At 43.5% G+C, this 7,927-nt stretch overlaps 1 non-coding gene across 1 annotated transcript; it reads right to left on the reverse strand.

Annotated features, from left to right (window-relative positions):
- Positions 1–233: 233 nt before the first annotated feature.
- LOC120098690 (small nucleolar RNA SNORA17) lies at positions 234–361 on the reverse strand. Its single transcript, XR_005497112.1, has one exon. It is a non-coding gene; the product is annotated as a small nucleolar RNA SNORA17 (small nucleolar RNA).
- Between the last annotated feature and the right edge of the window lie 7,566 nt (positions 362–7,927).

Below are 7,927 nucleotides of genomic sequence, written 5' to 3' on the forward strand. Positions count from 1 at the left end.
GGCCCCATGGCACCAGGCTGATGGTTGCCTCAAGTTCACTTATCTGGCCCATCCAAGTGGCCTTTTAAGAGGGTTATCTGTCTCAGACTCACTCCTACCTGGTGCCCCAGGCAGGATTCTTCTAGTCTTCGGCTTGTTCCACATCTTAGAAACCCTTCTTAGCCTGCCTGGCATCAGACTGGCTAGCTCCCTGTCCGGGACTCCCAGCACAAGACCAGTGGCCTTTTTTAGGGAGTATTAGGCTTCTACTCATTCAGATGTCCGTAGATCAGAACACCGTGCATAGACACAGCCTCTCCTCTATCCCCTACTGAGGTACATGCGACACAGCGGCCACACTTGCAACAACTGTAGGGACAGTTCGCACCAAAACTATAACCAGAACTCTCCAGTTACCTCAACGGAACCTTTAAAAAAAAGTATGTTATAGTTTTTCCTCTGAAAAGACGGCAACAAGCTCCGTATTGGATGCTTGGTTCCTGTTGTGGTTCGCCCTGCAGTTGTCTGTATTTTGATGCTACTTCCACTGCCCCAAGGACAGCTGCCTAGTCACATACTCAGGACTCAGGTGACTTCACCAGAACCACCTCCCCATTGAATTTGTAAAGTACAGGTGAGGGGCAGGTACAGGATAGAAGGAAGCCTGTCATTGGAGGAGAAGGAAGGATGTGCGGGAGAGAAGTCTGAAGGAAGAGGAATAGGCTAGAACAGAAAGGAAGAGACAGGAGGAAGAGAGAAGGGGAGAAGCCGTGGCAGGACAATGGAGGCTGATCTCGTTCTGTGTATTTATTTACAGGTTTGTTATCAATGTTCCTAAGGGATGGTTGGTACTGGGCTTTGTATGTTAAGTGGGCAATTATAGCTTATCAATTGGATCTAAGATTATTGTGTTGTGTGTTCTTTTTATGTGATGGTTTGAGGGTAGGAAAGTGTGTGGCGGCAGGAGACACTGGGTCGCTGAGGAGTTGGGATGTGTTTCTGTCAAGATATCTAGCAGATATCTTGGGGCACCGTGGTGCTGGACCTAGCGAGGTAAAAGACACCTATACTTTTTTTATTTTTCTATTTTTACAACAGCAGGTTCCCAGCATGGGGTCACTATTAGGGCAGAGGGTGAAACCTTTTAGAGATGGGTCCTAGCTGGAGAAAACAGATCAGTGACCGCGTGCTTCTGGAGGCTATAGCTGGTCTCCAGTCTCTTCTCTCTCTCTGCTTCCTGACCACCATAATGTAAGATATCCCATCCGTCACACCTCCCACCACGACGGGCTGAATCTCTGAAACTGTGAAGCGAAATAAACCATTCCTTCTCTGAGTCGTTCATGTCGGGCGTTTTACCACACTGAATAGAAAACAGCTAACACCAATCATTAGTCTAAAGGGAACAGGCAACAAGCGGCAGGGCTGGCGGGCGTTGCGATGAAGCCTAAACCCAGGCTGACTCAGGAACTCCCTTCTCAGACTGACGCAGGATGCTCTGCAAAAGTATGCGCCCCTGGTTGATAGGCGTGCCATCCTAGAATAAGGGAAGAGAAAGAAGACGGAGTGAGATGTTCCAATGTAAACCAGTCTTTTCCTAAATTCAAAGAGAACACTGTGCCGGCATTGGGACAGTAAGAATCCTTGGGCTGCGGAGGTCGTGAAGCACAGCGGAATCCAGGAGACACTGGACCAGCCTTGCTTCCTCAGTGTTAACCTTTGAATGTTATCAGGTGCAAGACCATTTTATCCAGTTTACTTGCAGCAAAGCAAAGAGCTTTAAATTGGATTTCGCTCAGACTGACGGTAATTGTTTCCTTCATTTGATGTAGTACTGCATGTTTGAGGTGTCTTAAAGCTGCAGTCTGGGCATGTGTCTTCTCACAGGCTAGTTAGAAAGCAACGTACTCAATGGACGCCCTCCAGCGATCTGGCTTTCAACTTAATTGAGATAACAAAAATTTTTTTCAACCTTTTTTCCTGGAATCCCTCACATACACATAAAAGGGCATTATAGGATTTTAATTCTTCTGGTGTCAATTTTTGTAAGTTGAATTCCGTCAGGAATTTGTCTATTGATATTTACGTCAAGGCTATACATGAGGCTCAATGATAGAGCACATGCTTGGTATGGGTGAAGCCCTGGGCCCACCTCTTCTTCCCTACAGCACTGGAAGGGATGTCTTTCATTTGCCTGACATTATATACCTGACTGTTTAAACATACTCTGTATTTCTCTCAACCTCAACTGACATACCAAATGCCTTAAAGATAATTTAATATCTTTCACTATTTTATAGCTATTGTATCTTCTCTTTAATTTATTTGAAGTTTGTATTGGTTAAGCAAGCAGTTTACCACTGAGCTATGCCCCAGCCATTAGCTTCTTGAAACGTCTAGGTCATTCTCCTTCTGCTGATAAGTCTTTGAAATTACCATTTTCTCCCAAGGCACAGCTTTTCACTACATTCTGCAAGCAAAATTTGAATGTAAAATTTAAACTTTCAGTCCGTTCAAATTTTTTCTATATTTGTTTAAAATAGTATTCTAGTTTGATATCTGTTCCTGTGGTAAATCACTGATCGGAACTAACTTGGGGAGGGAAAGGTTTATTTCATTTTACACTTCCAGCTCACAGTCCATTCGCACAGGGAGCCAAGGCAGGGACTCCAGACAAGGTCCTGAAGTCAGGAGCTGAAGGAGAGACTGTGGAGGAATGCTACTTACTAGCTTAGTCCCCACGATTTCTTCCACTTCCTTTGTTTGTTTTAATCTTTTAAACAAATCCCTTAATTTTATTTCATTTTCTCTACTAAGATTGAATAAAATTGGATTAGAGCTTTAAATTAAAACTGCATGTACCTGTAGTGATGTTTTTAAAAAGATTTACTTTGTTTTTAATGGCTTTAGTTAAAATATAATTATAGTACTCCTCCCCCATCTTTCCTCTCTCCAGTCTCTCCCAGCTACCCTTCCTCAATCCCCTCCAACATCCCCCACTACCTTTTTCTCTGATTATAATTGTTGCATATTTTTGTTGTAAAAATAAAAAAAATAAAAATAAAAAAATAAAAGGCTTTCTTTTATCCCCTACTAGGTCTGCACTGCAGTGCCCCAAGATGTCTTCTAGATATCTTGTCTGACACACATCCCAATTCCATGGCGGACCAGACCAGCCACCCCACACTCCCTTACACTTAAATCACTACATGAAAGAACACACAACACAATAACCTCTGATCCAGTTGATAAGATATAATTGCCCACCTAAACATACAAAGCCCAATTCACACCCATCCTTAAGAACATTCAGAACAACCTGTAAAGGTGCAGCGTGGAATCCTAACGTCAACTTCCATGATGTCTCTCCCTCCTACTCTGCTGTCTCCTCCTCTCTTCCATTCCTGTCTTTTCCTCTTCCTTCAAACTTTTCTCCTGCCCATCCTCCCCTCTCATCCAATGACAGGCCTCATTCTATCTTGTGCCTGCCTCATCTACGACATCATCCCAGCATATACGTGTGTTCATGTGTGTGTATATATTCAACCTTCTAAGTCCATTTTGTTGTTTGTATATAAATGGTTCAAGGATGACTATACTAGACAACCACTAAGGGGACCCAGTCCCAGGAGAGGCTAACTCTCCTTTTCTTGGCAGTCACTTACAGTTCTTTGTCAAGGGGATCTCATGAAATTTTCTCCCTTGCACATTAACATGTGTATGATATGGCCATTGTTCTGGCCTTGTTTATGTGACTGTTTCCAAGGGAGACTTTCATAGCAGACTTCCTGGCATTCTGGTTCTTACAATCTTTCTGCCCCTTCTTTGGTAATGTGCCCTTGGCAGTGTTCCTTGACCCATAGATGCAGAAGCCATGATGTAAATATGTCCATTGGGGCCTGGCTCCATGTGGCCTCGTGATCTCTAAATTGTGACTGGTTGTGGTTTTCTGTGATGGTCTCCATTTGCTGTATAAAGACAGGCTTCTTTGATGAGGAGTGAGGGTTACATTTACCCAGAAAGGTTGTCTCTCATAAGACCCACTTTCTTAAACAGCTCAAATCCATCTGTCTGGATATGGCACCATCCACAGTGGACTGAGCCCATCTTCACCAATTAGCAACCAAGAAAGTGCCCTACAGACAGGCCATCACATGGAGGTAATTCCTTGAGATCCCCTCTTCCCTGGCATGTCATGCTACTGGTTTGATTTGTTTTGTTTTCCCTCTCTGGCTGATCTCACCCGGGACTTGGTACTGTGGAAGGTATAGACCATGGTGTGTGAGCAAAGAACACTTCTGAAAGGTGTCTGGTGGCTTAGACAGGAGGGACACACAAAAGCTGGAAGAAGTCTTCAGAAGTTGCTCTGTCCTCAAGTGCCAGAGGATGGCCCAGCACGAGTCACACCCTAACCTTTTTGTCAGGGTTTTTGCAGTGTCATTTGGAGAGTCCAGGTATTTGCCATCCTGGGACCTAAGTTCAGTTCAGTTCTCAGCCATTTGTGTTCAGTTTAAAGTCAGATCTGCCCCACTGCAGCTTGGGGTTGAGTCTACTGTTCACTCTCAAGTATGCCCCCTCTCTGAGTCGGAGCTCTCTCCCCAGGAATCCTTTCCTGACCTCAGCCTAGAAATCCCAGTCTATGATTTTGCTGTGTATGCTGTCTTTACTATTTGGTCTGCCTGGGTGACTGTGTGGGTTGATGTCAGAGAAAAGGAAAGTAAGAGGATCTCTTCTTGGGACAGCCGTTAACATCAGACGGAGGACCTGTGTCCCCCAAAGTTGGAGGTGACTCCCTGCCTGCTGTCATCACTGCTATGGGTTTCCCACATGGTTTGGAGAGAGAGCATGGACACACAGAGCTCCCCCAACTCTCTCTGACCAGAAGGAAGGCCTATGGAGCACATTCCTTCCACCATCTGGGGCTTCTCAGGTCTCAGCCCCTCTGAGAATACAGAAAGAGAGGGAACACAGGGAACTCACTACCCTGCAGTCCTGCAGATTCTTCCCCAGCCTGATATCACTGTCCTTCCAGAGTCCTCAATCTACTCATTCTGTCTGCACCTTGATTCAGTTACAACCAGTAGGAAAACAGAACAGGATTCTCATAATTGAAATAGCAAGTGGTTTGAATATTTTTATTTTTCTTTTCTTTTTCCTTTCTTTCTTCCTTCCTTCTCTCTCTCTCTCTCTCTCTCTCTCTCTCTCTCTCTCTCTCTCTCTCTCTCTCTCTCTCTCTCTCTCTCTTCCTTCCTTTGAGACATTGTTCACCATGAAGCCCAGGCAGGCCTCAAATCTAAGTTCCTCCTCCTCCTCCTCCTCCTCCTCCTCTCCCTCCTCCTCTTCCTCCTCCTCCTCCTTACAAGTATCTGAGATTGCAGATACAGACCACCATTTTTCCACTGCATATTTCTAAGTTTTGCATAAACATAAAATTTTTGCAGGCCTTATTGCTTACTGATTTATTAATTGTAGTTATAATACAAATGTAATGTGGTTAACTGCTCCGTCCACTTCTCCATTTATTTACTTTGTTTCTGAGGTTTCCTGTCACATCCCTTGGCCTATTTCCATCTGTTCATGAGATCTCCTCTAGGACACTCACCTAGAATTGTCACTGCCGCGTTAAAAAGAGGCACTCTCAGCTCTACAAAGTTAGTTTTAAAGCAGTTGTTAATTAGCACTTTCTTCTAGAAACACTGCAACAGTCTCCACTCTGTTCTCACATCCCAGCAAACACTGTTTGCATGAATCATGATATATATATATTCATTCCCTGATGGGCGTAAGATGGTATCTTTATTTAAAGTTTCACTTTTCTTTTAAACTGTTTCTGGGTGCATGAATACACATACATATGCTATTACAGAAATGCAGCAAATTTAGAGAATAACACGGAAGATTGTTTTAAAAGCTTTAAGTATACCTAAACCAATGTCAGTGTTACCTCAGAGAAGGCAGTGGGCCTGGCCGTAGTGGCTGAAGGAAATGAATGACCTTTCCACATTTCTTTTTTTTTTAATTTATTTAATACTTAATAATAATTCTTTGGTTTCCGGGCAAACATCCCCCTCCCCCCTCCCCTTCCTTATGGGTGTTCCCCTCCTCATCCTCCCCCCATTGCCGCCCTCCCCCCAACAGTCTAGTTCACTGGGGGTTCAGTCTTAGCAGGACCCAGGGCTTCCCCTTCCACTGGTGCTCTTACTAGGATATTCATTGCTACCTATGAGGTCAGAGTCCAGGGTCAGTCCATGTATAGTCTTTAGGTATTGGCTTAGTCCCTGGAAGCTCTGGTTGCTTGGCATTGTTGTACATATGGGGTCTCGAGCCCCTTCAAGCTCTTCCAGTTCTTTCTCTGATTCCTTCAACGGGGGTCCTATTCTCAGTTCAGTGGTTTGCTGCTGGCATTCGCCTCTGTATTGCTGTATTCTGGCTGTGTCTCTCAGGAGAGATCTACATCCGGCTCCTGTCCATTGATGAGGGTGGGGTGTTGAAATCTCCCACTATTATTGTGTGAGGTGCAATGTATGTTTTGAGCTTTATTAAGGTTTCTTTTACGTATATAGGTGCCCTTGTATTTGGGGCATAGATATTTAGGATTGAGAGTTCATCTTGGTGGATTTTTCCTTTGATGAATATGAAGTGTCCTTCCTTATCTTTTTTGATGACTTTTAATTGAAAATTGATTTTATTTGATATTAGAATGGCTACTCCAGCTTGCTTCTTCTGACCATTTGCTTGGAAAGTTGTTTTCCAGCCTTTCACTCTGAGGTAGTGTCTGTCTTTGTCTCTGAGGTGTGTTTCCTGTAGGCAGCAGAATGCAGGGTCCTTGTTGCATATCCAGTTTGTTAATCTATGTCTTTTTATTGGGGAGTTGAGGCCATTGATGTTGAGAGATATTAAGGAATAGTGGCTGAAGGAAATGAATGACCTTTCCACATTTCTTATATCCAGACATTAACTTTAGAAAACATTATGAACCTCTTGTTGGTGTGATTCATTCTGTTTTATCCTATATGTGTGTTCATCTGTGTGTGTTATACAGGTGTGCAAAGTCAGAGTTTGATATTGGAATGCCCTTCCCAAACACACTTCTACCATGTTTTGGAGACAAGGTTTGGACCTGGAACTTACCGCTTTGGTTGGACTGGCTGTCCACTGGCCCCCAAAGTTCCACTTGCCTCTGCCCTGCACTGAGATCACAGTGCATGCTACCATGCCTGGCTGCTATACAGAATCTATATATCAAACTTTGGACATCATATCTGCGTAACAAAGATTTAACCCACTAAACCATCTCCCTAGATCTGTTTCTTATTCATATTATATGTTTATATTGTAACAAATATGAATAGACTATATTTTTAATCAAACTCTTGATTTTTAAAACTAAATATGACACAAGAATGTCTTTGCCAAAAAACTGTAATCTATTCCAGAGTTGCACCCCCCCCCCCGTGTATATAAACATTTGTGAGGCACAGAACTGTTCAGCACCCTATAGGTTCTCCTCCTAAGGTGGAAAACATGTAATTCAAGAGGGATCTTGGTTAACGTACTGGATTCTTTCCTCAGGATAAGTTTGCAGAAGAGGAACCAGCGAATGGAAAGGCATAAACCCCACTAGGGGTTTGGAGCATTCTGCCTTAGAGTTCTTCAGAGAGAGAGCGAACTGCCACTAGTTGGAAATGTTTTCAACAGTCTTCTAATTTCAATCTTACAATAGGAATCCCATTTTAAAGTCCTTTAGTCGGGTTTCATTAAGAAGAGAGGAGCGGATGTATTTGTCAGGGTTCTCTAGGAACAGAACCTATAGAATGAACACACACACACACACACACACACACACACACACACACACACACACACACACAAAGGGGATTTGTTAGAATGACAGGCTGCAGTTCAACAATGGCTGGCTATGAACAGAAAGTCCACGAATCCAGTAGTT

The sequence above is a fragment of the Rattus norvegicus genome, chromosome 19 (genome assembly GCF_036323735.1).
Source record: "Rattus norvegicus strain BN/NHsdMcwi chromosome 19, GRCr8, whole genome shotgun sequence".
NCBI lineage: Eukaryota > Metazoa > Chordata > Mammalia > Rodentia > Muridae > Rattus > Rattus norvegicus.